Here is a 13,394-nt window from a genome sequence, read left to right on the forward strand (position 1 = left end):
TACAGAACTCCTTTCATTAGCTCACACAAGTTTCTGCAATTACCTGCCGAATTGTTTGCTAACTTGAATGTGGAAAGCAATTATATAAGGACAGCATTTTCACTGACACTGCAATTATACTTTCCAAGTTGGCATTGTGCAATTCAAACTTCAGACCCATCCGTACATCTTGTGTAGTTCTGTGATGTTTCATGTGACATTCAATAAGATCTGATAATAAAGAGTACTTTGCACTGGGCGGCATTTGCATGGAGTAGTTTCCAAACACGTGAACTCCTGGCAAAATACTCGTGCCATTTTCATGCAGGTGCACTAGTTGTTCCTACGCTAGTCTCTGTACAGGAAAAAAAATGCCTTGAATGATATGGGGGCAAATAAAGTTGCCAACCTGTGATGTCATAGAATCATAGAGCTGCAAGAGTCTTTGGAGGCCATTTGCTCTAACCTGTGCACTACCTCTGCAGTGTAGGATGAAACTACCAAGGGCCAGCCAGCCTGTGCTTAAATATTTCCAGCAAAGGAGAATTCACTATTTCCCAAAGTAGTTTGCTCCAGTGTTACACAGTTCTTGACCATTAGGAAGCTGAAATCTGCTTCGCTGCATTGGTCTCATATTGCTCTACAGGGCAAAAGAAAACAAGATTGTTCCATCTTATGTATAATAGCCCTTCAGATGTTTGAAGACCACTATCATGCCTCCCCTTGATTTCTCTTCTCCAGGCTAAACATATCCATGCCTGATAAACATTCCTCTAAACATTCCCCGGTTTCCCCGTGCAATATTGTGCCTTGGATTATTTTATTATTATTATTGGTACCTATATGCAGGACTCTACTTTGATCTCTGTTTAATTTCATTTTGCTAGTTTCATCCAGGCCAAAGTTCCAGCCTGTCAAGATTGTTTGAAATCTTGCTTCTGTCTTTAATGATTTTAACCATGCCAGTCTTCTGGATAGATTAAAGACTGAGGCCCAGAGCTGGTGGAGCTGGCAGAACCTGGTGGTCAGAGGACAAGCTAGGGCAGAATCTAGAAGGTGTTGACTGAATCCTGGTAGAATCTAGAGCTGGTTGACTTTTGTAGATAGCACATGCAGTGTGTGTGTAATCCTAGTTATCTCTGAGCTGGCATCATGCAATTCAGAGTTTGAACACTCAGGTAACAGAATTTGGTTTCCAAGTTTCCATCAGCTCCCCTGAGCTGCAATTCAGTATGGTGTGCCACAGAGTGTTGAACTGATGTTCAAATCCCTACTGAACTTTGACGTTTGCTAGGTGGCCTTCTGTGAAGTAAGGGGCAGAAATTTAATTCAGTTTGTTCGCATTCAAAGCTGAATCTATCAAATCCACACTTTCTGAAACAATATGAGAATCAAAACACAGCCATCCTTCAAAGCTGGCACTTATCTGAATTTTGCAATGAAGTTCTGCAACTGAACAATGTTTCAAAAAATGTGTATATTAGGGGAAAGTGTGCATAAAATAAATATATTAGTAAAAGTAACATAAAGATGCATATATTAGGAGAAGTTGCTTGCACAAATGGATACATTAGTCAAAACTGCATACTAAACTGTGTTTATTAGGAGAAATTCACACTAAAATGCTGGAGAATTTTCGTGAAAAAAATTGTTAGTGTGCAAATTGCTGCAGAAATGTGGAGAACTGAATTTAAGACTGGAAAAATTAAAAACAGAGAGAATTGAAATTGACATATCCTCCCATCCCTTCCTCTGCTAATTGAACTGATCTTGCTCACCTAGAGTTGTTGTGAAGTTAAAATGGGGGGGGGGGAGGAACCATGTGCTGTCTTGAGCTTCTTGAAGGAAGGGTGGGGTAGAAACAAATTTTTAAACATTTATTTAGGAAATGTTCACCACTGCTGCAATTCTGGTTATTTTTATGTCGGAGCTTTTAATGCTGTATGTCTGTTCTTAACAATCTGGAATAGTTCTTGTTTTAAGTGTGTTGTAACCCACCCTCGCGTGATCACATGATGAAGGGCAGGCTAAAAGTATATGAAATTAATAAGTAAATAAAATAAACAATAAGATGCCTTAACCCCCAGATGTATTTCCCTGATGTTGGGTGAAAGTCCTACCTAGGAGGAGCAAATGCGGATTAGGAATAATATAAAACAACAAGCAAATGAGCTCATTTTCACTAGGGGAGCATGCCGGAGCATTTCTACATCTTCTGTGGGTTTAACGGTGTGAGAAGGCCAATCGAGCATTTCTGCCTCCATCCCAAATGAATTTCAGCTCCACATTGCACTTTATGTGGAAGAGCGAGTGCAACACCTTTCTATCAGTAGAGGATAGTCTGGTGGAGAGGAGGCACTTACCTGACCTCTTGTCGGGTGAGTCACTCACTGCTGCTTACTTTGAGGAGTGAAGCAGTGGCGAGGTGCTCCTGATGGTTCATTTGCACCATGCTGCCCTCCCACCGCTTCTTCCCTTCTACTCCCCCTCCAGGTGAGCATCAGAGACTCACCTGCCAAGAGGTCCGGTGGGGACTTCCACCTCACTATGCTGTCCTCTACTTCTTCCCATTCAGCAGGAGGTGGGGAACCTTTGGCCGTCCAGATATTGTTGAAGTAGAATTCCTATCAGCCCTAGCAAGCATGGCCAATGACAAGTGATGATGGGGGTTGTAGTTCAGCAACATCTGGATGGCCAAAGATCCCTCATACTTGCTATATAGTTTGCGAACAGGGCGGGGAAGGAATATGGCAGCCCACACAGGAAGCTGCTATATACAGAGACAGGCCATTGGTCCATCTGGCTTGGCATTGTCTACACCAGTATTCTTCAACCTTAGGTTCCCAGATGTTGTTGGACTACAACTCCCATCATCCCCAGGCAGCATGGTCAATGGTTGGGGATGATGGGAGTTGTAGTCCAGCAACATCTGGGGAGCCGAGGCTGAAGACCAGTGGTCTCCACTGACTGGCAGGAGCCCTCTAGGATTTCAGACAAGGGACACTCCCAGCTGCTTGGGATGAAACCTGGGATCTTTTACATGCAAAACAGGTCCTCTACCACTTCACCCTTCCCCTAAACCATGGCCCTTCCTTCAAAGAGATATCTGGAAGAAGCCATTGGCAACTGAGTCCCAGGGGTATATACACTGAAACTCACATGGTTGCTTGTGCCAGCGATATTTGTACCACTGAAGCGAGGAGTACCAGTCAGATCAGGACCTCAGCACATGAGTGTGTGTGGGGGGGGTTAACACTTCCCCTGCCTATGTCAACTTTATGGCCCACAGCACAAGGAACTTCTTTCCCACTGATGGAGAGTGGGGGTGGGGTGGAAATTAATTTTTAAGAAATCACCTACCCACCCCCCAAAGATGAGCACAACAGATAACAGGATTAAGGCAGGTCTCTGCACCCAATTGCAGCACACCAGTAGCATCCAAATACAAAACCCACACTAGGTAGGAGACCAGCAAGACTCAGGGGACAGGGTGTGTGGCGTGGCCTCAAGTCATGCACACTGACACCATAGAGCACACGATGGGGGGGGGGGAGAGGGAGAAAAGACGCTTTGTACAAACAGCTTGTCTTGAGAACACACATAGGAACTTGGCTGAGTCCATTACCACTAAGGCCACATTCACACCAGAACATTTATTCCACTATTATTCCACTTTAAACAGTCCTGGCTTCCCCCAAAGGATCATGGGAAGCGTAGTTTGTGAAGGGTCTGCCATCTCTGCTATCTTCTCGGCACCTTTTGAAGACTTTCCTCTTTCAACAAGCCTTTTAGGTTGAGACCTATCCCAGTCTGCGTCTGTGTTAGAATTGCTTAATACGTTTTTTAATAATTTTTTTAACCATTTTAAAAAGTTCTTTTAAAATGTTTTTAACGCTGTTTTGTTTTTATGTATTTTAAGATCTGTTTTTATGATGTTTTAAAGTGTTTTTAGTGTTTTGTTTGCCGCCCTGGACTCCTGCTGGGAGGAAGGGGGGGATACAAATTAAATAATAAATAAATAAATAAAGTGTGCTGAGAGTTTTTAGGAGACCCCTATTCTTCTCACAGAGCTACAGTTTGCCAGAGTGATTTCACAGTTATTTCCTCTTGAGAACTGTAGCTCTGTGAGGGGAACAGGAGTCTTGTGGCAGCTTTCAGCACCCTTCGCAAATTACACTTCCCAGGATTCTTTGAGGGAAGCCATGACTGTCTAAAGTGGAATAATAGTGGAATAAACGTCTGCTGTGAATGTAGCCTGACATTGCTCGTCTTGCCTTATGACCATCCTAGGCACAAAGACCCAACACCAAACCTCTCTTCATCCCCAGAACTGAGGATTTGGGGTCCGTGCAAGGAAAGGAGGCAACCGTGCTGCAGCTGTGTCCCATGCCGCCCCTTGCCGTACGTGGTTGCTGCGTCTTGCCAAAACTGGATAGCTGAAACAGTGGGGAACAAACAAGTGTCCACCTGTGTCCACCTAGTCAAGCAGTCTGTTTCCAACTGTAGACAGCCAGTTGCCTCTGGGAAACCCCAGAGCACGGCACAAGGGGGACAACCCTCCCCTGTTGCTTGTTCCTACGTCAGCCTTCCCCAAGCAATGTCCTCCAGATGCCGTTGGACTGCAACACCTGCAGTCCCTAGCCAGCATGGCCAATAGTCATGGTCAGGGATAATGGGAGCTACAATCCAACAATATTTGGGAGGGTATGAGGCTGGAGAAGGCTGCCCTCCGCCCATCTGGCATTAACAGCTTCTACATGCTTCAGCTCTCATGCTCAGGACATGAGCTGAAAGGCTCTTTGTGCATTCTTAACCCATTCAGTGCCCTGTGGCTACACATTTCCCCTTCCATTCTCTCACCCGAGTGGCATGCAGTGCAGTGAGCACGCCTCAAGTGAAGCAAGCGCCACCCAGGCCAGGGAGTTGCCCCCAATCTAATTGACTTGGAATGCATTGCGTTTTGGCTAAGGAACAGCACTACAGCCTTCTGGGAACAGCAAGATGCAAAAGGAGAACAAAGCCATCTGCCTTGCACCATTCTTGCCACAAGTGCCTATTAGTTTGTGGGCTTAAGCCTGCCTCCCTGGAGCAACTACCTCTCACGTGGAGCCCTGCACAAGTTGGCTCTCTGCTTCCACGCTGGTGCAAGACCCATTAAGGCAGCATCTGGCAAATGGGCTGAATGACTCCTTCACTTACTGCAGGATAGGTTGTTCATCACTTTTCCCATTTGCATTCACATTCTGGGGAAATGATGTACAATGGAAGAAAGAGACAAAAAAGAGAGAGAGAAATACAGCAACACAGGAAGGAATGGCAGGCATCTTTGGGGGCACGTCGAGAGCACATCACACTGGGAAGGACCCAGAGTGGGCAGGGGGTGCAGATAGGGAGAAATTTCAATGTGAACGTACCTAATCCGCACTTCCCAAAACAATACATGGCCCAAAAAGCAGCTTTCCTTTGAAATTTGGAGTTGCAGCTCTCCAAACAATATGTACCAAAAGTGGAGGGCTAGGGAAATCTGTGCCTAAAAATGCAAATAATACTGAACATAACATACAAAACTGCATTATACTAGGGAACATTGATTACAAAAATGTGCATATTAGGAGAAAGGCACGCTGAAAAGGAGACAATTTTTGTGAGTTTTTCTTACCAGCTATGAATATGTCTATATTCCTGGTTTCTATCTTACTAGAAATGACACTAGGGCATAACAGTGCTTGTAATTACTAGTAATAGCAATATATGACTGTTTCTACATCTGTCTGCCATCTGCCCATATGACTGGCCCAAGGTCACCCAGTGAGCTTCATGGCTGTGTGGGGATTCGAACCCTGGTCTCCCAGGTCATAGTCCAACACCTTAACCACTACACCACACTGTTTCTCTTTCATTTTTCACATCTGTCTGCCATCTGCCCATATAACCTGCCATCTCTCTGTCTGTCTGCCTTTTGTTCTTTGCGCCTTTTAAACTTGGTTCCGGGGTCCCTTCGGGCAAGATATTTCCAATGGGCCTCTCTTCCTGAGTGCCCCTTCCTCTGGGCCCAATCTGCACTACCTCCCAGCGGCCTCAGTGCCTCCTTACTCAGGGCCCTCTGGATGTCCAATGCTCATGATGCTACCGGGACAGTCACACACAGTCCCACTTCCAATACTGCTTGCACCTGCAAAAGTTTTGGGTGGCCACACTGCTTCATTTCCAATCAGTGCATATCCCATAATTTTCTGTTGAAATCCTGTAGCTTTTCATACTGCAAATGTTCAGGGAGGAGTAGCCCACTTTTGTTGTGCCATAGTCCATCCAGACAGCAGTAATGCATTGGCAAAGCACAGCAGAACAACAAATATAGTAGAAAAAATCTACCACAAACGCACTATTACGGTGTCAAGAGCATGTTGCAGAATACACCTACAATAAAGCACCAGTCTGGAGGGGCCCTTGGAGAGGACAAGTAATCAGGCAGAAGCAGCAAGGAGGAAGGGAACCAAGAGGCTCCAGGGCCTGGGTGCAGTCTCTGGCAAATGCCCAGTGATGCCAAGCCAACACCAGCCCTGAATGTCTAACATATGCAATCTAAACTCGCTGAATAATCTGATATCCATCCTGCCATTCCCTTTCTCAGCACTCCGTGATCTCCTTGGTCCCATCATAGCTAAGGTGGCACAGCTTTAATGGTGTGTATTCAGCCTAGGGATGGGTGAGGATTTCGATTCAGTTCGCATTTCAAGCAGAATTGATCAAAGTCGCAATTTCCAAAACAATATGAGAACTGAAACACAGCCACCCTTCAAAATTTGAATTTATTAGAATTTTGGGGTACAGTTTGCCAACTAAACACCATTTACAAAAATGCACATAGTAGGGGAAAGTGTGCATAAAAATGAATACATGAGTGAAAATGACATGCAAAAAGGCATAAAATGATGAGAAATGGCTTGCGGAAATGTGTACCTTTGTCAAAACTGCCTACAGAATTGTGTTTATTTGGAGAAATTCGCACTAAAATGGTGGAGAATTTTCATGAGGATTTTTTAAAAAAAAGATCCGCGATCGCTGTAGAGATGTAGAGAACTGAATATAACATTGGAAAAATGAGAAACTGAGAGCACTGAAACAGACAGATCTTTCCACCCCTAATTCAGGGTGACTCTGTTAGGCACTGAGAAATTCAAGTTAATGGCCACAATACATTATTCAAATTCAGCGGCTGGGGGTGGGGTGGGGAGAGAGAATACTGTCTTTTGGAGCCTCTTTCAATCTTAAATGTCTCTTTGCTTCCTCAAAAACTTGGCAAACTTCTCTTGCAATACTGGGCTGTACTTTTTATGTGAAACGAAATTGTAATTTCCGGAGGGGGGGGGAGGAACTAAAAATGGCAAAAGATATTTATTTGAAATTGACAGTAGAACTGCTAGCAAGGGGGTGGGGAAGTTTCATCTGAGGCTGGAACCAACTGGGTGGGAGTGAAGCAGAGTCACCGCTGTGAAGGGGGGTGAGACAGGAAGGAAACCCACAGCTGCAGGTGGCAGAATTGTATTTGAACTTCTAGATGACATTACATCATTGCTGGAGTTTTGGGTCTGAGCCTCTGCTGTCGGATCTTTATCTCTGTTCTCTGCCATTATTGTTGATAGGATTGTTTTTATTGGTTAAAGCGTGTTAACCACCTAGGACATTTTAAGGAAAAAGCGGGCACAAATGTTTTAAATAATAAGTAATCAAACAAATAAACAGGAGCGGGGTCAGCCCAAGGCATTTTCCAGCTCCAGACTCTCTGCTTTGTGAGATCTGAGAGCTGCCGCCACACCTGCAATCCTGCTCTGCTGATCAGGCTTCACGGGACAGGGTGTGAGGGCGCATGAGCGGAGCTGAGCAGGGCTGGGCCTGGTTAGTGCCTGGATGGGTGCCTGCTTTGAAGCCATGTGTACACTTCCATGATGGAAGGCAGGCAGGATAGAAATGTAAAATTGTAAAGAATGAATGAATAAATGCATCTAGGTGGCCGCTGTTAAGAGGGCTGGACTTCAGGGAACGTGTTTGGTTTGATCCAGCATAAAGAGTTCTTAGCTGAAAATATCGGGCTGTGACACTTGGACCCCACACTGCTTCATTGGCACCCCCAAAAATATTGCTGCTCCAAGTGACTCCTTAGGTGAGGTTGTGCAATTGGGAAAGGTCCAGGCAGCTGTAAGAACTGGGGAATGCCTGACCTGAAATAACTCAGGTCCATCCAGATGTGACATTTGACACGTAGTTTGCCTTTGTGTACCTGTGTTTTCCTCTCTCTTCAAAGGCATAGGTGGGAGTGATACTGCAGGCAAGGCAGATTGGGACTGTGGCATGGCAGAGCGGATTTTTAACTGCTTGCTCCAGCTGCAACCCCAACTAAAACGGGCTCTCTCCCCATTGTGAATAAGTGGTGCTGGGGGGCGGAAGTCTGAACCTGATCAGGACCATGGTGGGGGCAAAGGGTTAAGGTTCCTCAGGCCATGGTCCTGATCCTGCTCAACTGCCCCTCCCATCCCACCTATTTTTGTTTTAAAGGGCAAACTACATGCATGGCCAGTCACAGGCATTTTGCCCCGAGGGGAAGGGCAAGGTGGAGCCCTCTCCCCTCCCACATAGAGAAGCCAACTGGGCTGACAGTTTCAGCCCTGGTGATAGGATAGCATCCTCTGCTACATCTGAAGCAACAGGCTAGTTTAGGGCAGCTGGGACAGGCCATGCAGCGTATACACCTCAGTCCTCCAGCAGAGGGGATTGGCCGGAGGCACTTAGAAGGAACAGCTGCCTGAGATCAACTTGCTTTGCCGAATGGTGGGGCCGGCCCAGACTGTATGACAAATGTCACATCTAAGGGCATTTAGAATGACTCTGAATGGCCACTTGAAAACATAAAAATGCCCATATATCTGCTCTAGGGTGGTGCAAATGGCTACTTTGATATGCAGCCAGTTGTACCGTGCTCTGAATTTGACTTGCCCTCACAGACTAGTTTTCATTGGTTTGAATTTGTCATTACCTTTTCATAGCCTGTAGCTCTCTTCCTGTTACCACCAGGGTCAAGCTCTTCCCTAAATACCGTACGCGGCTTTTGCTTCATTGTTTTTTGGGTATATCACCAGCTTCTTGTGGAAATTAGCAGAGCACTCTGGATTTGCACAGCCTTGTGTGAGTCCTTGAAACTTTTCGGTATTGTTCCGCGAGGGACCCCAAACTAAGAATTCCTGACCTGCTGCCAAGGCAGACATTTAAGAAAGGACTCAAAAACTAGCAGCAGCCCAGAATCTAGAAATTTGGAGAATCCAGTACTCTATATTATTTATTTATTACATTTCTACCCCACCTTTCTTTTCATGACAGAAACCCAAGGCGGCTTACATATGGTTCCCAGGCAGTCTCCCATCCAGGCTCTGACCTGACCTGAGCCTGAGCTGGCCTCATGTGCCTTCAGACCATAGCCTGGCATCTTAGGGTTAGGGTTATTCTGAATGATTAAGAAAAATGAACAAGGAGCCTTCATTCTTTGGTTTTAATTTGTGTCTCCAGAATCACAGTTGTTACAGTGGAGCTCTCTATAAAGGTCAGAGGGTGCTTACTAAATAGTACTCAGTATGTAAGATATTTATGAGCCTCTAAAAAACCAGTAACAAGTGTTGTTTATTCCTGCCTGCATACAGCATTTAACAACTTTGCATTTAACAACTCTGCATTCTAGCCACCAGCTTCACCTCCTTCTCTTCCCTGAGAACCCACCTTAGTTCATAAAGTCTTTAGCTTGGCCTTTCAGTTCTTATTCCCAGCTGAGATTCAACCTAAGCACATGAAACTGCATTATTTATTTATTTTATTATTTAATTTGTATCCCACCCTTCCTCCCAGCATGAGCCCAGGGCGGCAAACAAAGCACTAAAAACACTATAAAAACATCATAAAAACAGATCTTAAAATGCATTAAAACAAAACAGCGTTAAAAAAAGTCAGTCCCTTGCCCTAGTCTGATTCAATAAAGCAACTCACAGTGGAATCCTATACGTATCTACTCAGAACCACTGAGTTAAGGGGTCTTAGTGTCCCAGGTCCGGGTTCATAGAGCTGCAGTCCTATTGTCACCATGGTCTGTCTCATGCACAAGCCCATGTTGACGTTTGGGTCGTGCTGCTTTGTATGTCATTGGGAGCACTACAATGCCTAGAGACCTCACCACCCCTAACTCCTTCTCCAGGCCTCCTCCGCTGCTCCTGAGTCCACGCCCTTCATAGGAACATAGGAAACTGCTTTATACTAAGCAGGGCGGCTGGTGACTCCAGGTCAGTGGGGCAGTGAAATCTGCTCCAGGTTTTAGTCCAAATTGTCAAGGAGTTGCCCACAATAAGATCAGCACCGTGGACAGCTCACTGACAGTTCAGACTAAAACCCAGAGCAAGTTCCACTGCCCCATTGACATGGAGCCACCAGCCACCACTGATATGGAGTCAGACAATCTGTCCATCTAGTCCAGTATTCTCTACACTGACTGGCAGCGGCTCTGCTCTCCAGGGTTTCAGACAGGGGTCTTTTCCCATCCCCACCTTGAGATGCCAGGGACTGGTGAACCTGTGAGCTGCTACATGCAAAGCACATGCTCTACCGCTGAGCTACTTCTCTCCCTCCCCAGCTAACCTGGCAGAGCAGGGAGAGTTCTTGACAGGACCTCTGTTAGACCCAAAGGCTGCAGTGGCATGCAGATTTTCCGTGGCAGTGTCTGGGGCCAGTGTCTGTGAGTCCCCGCTGCTTAGGCGGTGCCAGCAAGGGAGACCACAGGAGCCTGTCTTGAGTTGAGCCAGAACTCTACTGGTGGCTGTACCTGCTTCAACATTGTAGGCGGTGCTGAAATATAAAATCTCCCCTCCTTTTCAGGACCCACCACATCACTACCCTTTGTTACCTTGGGCTCTCTCACGCCCTCCCTGCGTTGTCTGTTACGCTTTATTTTATTATTTATTAATGCTACTTATTAGTCGCTTTTTTTCCAAAATGAAACTCAAAGCGACTTACAAAAAAAAATCTCAAAAACATATACAGCATAAAGATAGCAGTACAAAAAGCATACCAAGCAAAACTCAATACAGTAAATGCAAAGGTAAAGGTGTCGCCGCACTTGCAGTGCGAGTCGTTTCCGACTCTTAGGGTGACGTCTTGCGATGTTTACTAGGCAGACCGTATATATGGGGTGGGATTGCCAGTTCCGTCCCCGGCCTTCCTTTACCCCCCAGCATATGCCGGGTACTCATTTCACCGACAATGGATGGATGGAAGGCTGAGTGGACCTCGACCCCTTTTACTGGAGATTCGACTTCCTCTTTTCATTGGAATCGAAATCTGGCCGTGAGCAGAGCTTCGGCTGCGTTACTGCCACTTACCACTCTGCGCCACGGAGGATCTTCCAATACAGTAAATAGAATACAATAAAAATAGCAACACACAATACACTCAAATACAGGTTTTCTGCTACCCCACTCCTGTCCCCAAACTCAGAGCCCCCCCTTAGAACCTACTAGTGGTGGTGAACATCCATGCCCCCCCAATGCTACTGGATGCATGTTGACAGCAAACAGGCTTGCCTTTCCCTTCCTTCCCCCCATTTAAATGTAGACAATGCACTCACTGGGGACAACAGCACGCTTTTCACTTGTGTTCCATTGTCAAGTGGCCTGTCATTGATGGCAACATTGACCAACTTCAATGTAATTCACCCTCTTGTAGCAATAGGATCCCCCATGCCTAGACCATCCACTGTAGATGCTTCCTCTCAAGAGAAGGGGTGGCTTATTGCATTGACCAACTGATCTCACAGGTGTAAAATGTCTACTGATATCCAGCCTAAGGTGCTCAAGCTAGACTGTTGCCCCGTTCCGTTCTTGTGGTACTGGCAAACTATTGTTCTCGGTCTTTTAAATGCCTGAAAACTCACTCTTTTATCATGCCTTTTCACACTATCTTCATTTTAGCTAAACAGCATCTTTTGCTGCCCTTAATATATCAGACATCCCATGCCCTTTGTCTCCTTTATTTCCACCTCCTGAGTTCACCCCACTTGTTTCCTTCTCAAAATATGGTGACCACTAAAATTGGGTATAATGAGAATCGAACCAAGCAGAACTAGAGATGTGAAGGCCCAGAAAAAAAACGGAAAAAATTTGGGGGAAAAACACGTGTTTTTTTTCAAAGCCTTTTTTGTTTTTTTCTGAAAAACTGGAAAAATTGAAAAGATTAAGAAAAATGGATTATGGAATGTTTTAATTTAGCATGATGAATAAAATGTTTCATTGAATCTTTGTGTCCCCCCCCTTTTCTCAGTTCTTTTTATGGGAATGGATGCTTTATGCCTGCTTGACACTGTGGAGAACTAGTGGAGACATAAATAATTTTCTTTGTTATTAATGTGGATGGTTTCTTCAGTGTTTTTTAAATTGTTTTTTGCCTACTCCTCATAAACTGGCAAAACAAAAGAGGTTCCTTACAGTTCAGGATCTTGTAGATCCATTTGTTACAAAAAAAAGTAAAAATTAAAAAAATTCAATTTGTAATAATTGTTTGAATAAAATGTACTTTGAATATACCAAATGTGATAATTTTATGCCAAACCAACTTGTACACAATTACATTTGATGTTCCTGAAGTAACAAAGTGACTTTCAATCTGTAAAAAGTGCTAATATCGCATTTTTTCAATTTTTCCAAAAAAATGGAAAAAAACATTTTTTCCCCATGGCTTCAAAATTTCCAGAAATTTTACGTCTCTAAGCAGAAGAATACTGGGATCTCCTAGGCCAGGGATTCCCTAACTATGGTCCACCAGTGGTCCACGAATTTCATTCAGGCGGTCCACTTACAATTTAAATTCTATAAGATTCAATGGAATTAAAATTGTAATACAATAAAACACAGTATGAGAAATAAAAGAGGCAATAAAATACAATTTGCAACCATACAGCATCTAGCACAGAGCATCACAGTCACTCCAACAGGTGGAAACAATGATGAAGTGGCCCACTAAGACGCTCATGGATTTTCAAGTGGTTTGTGGGGGAAAATGTTTGGGAACTGCTGTCCTAGGCAATGCTTCTCCTAAGGCAGCTCAACATAGCATTTGTCTTTTTGTGTGTTTTTTGCAACAATATCCCAGAGAATGGGAATAGATACACAGGAATGTAAGGTCACCACACAGAGACGTGTTACAGCCAACGTTTTAAATTATATTGCATCACTTGTGTCTACTCTGCCTACATGTCTCAGTCTCTTGAAAAGTATCGCCCAGGCTGTTGAGGCACTTAGTGACTACAGCGCTACCTGCTGGTAGGTGGTGAGACATCTTTGCATGAGGTTATATGCCCAATCCTTTCTTCCAGTGGAACCTGTATGTGC

Source organism: Rhineura floridana, chromosome 12, assembly GCF_030035675.1.
Source record: "Rhineura floridana isolate rRhiFlo1 chromosome 12, rRhiFlo1.hap2, whole genome shotgun sequence".
Taxonomy (NCBI): domain Eukaryota; kingdom Metazoa; phylum Chordata; class Lepidosauria; order Squamata; family Rhineuridae; genus Rhineura; species Rhineura floridana.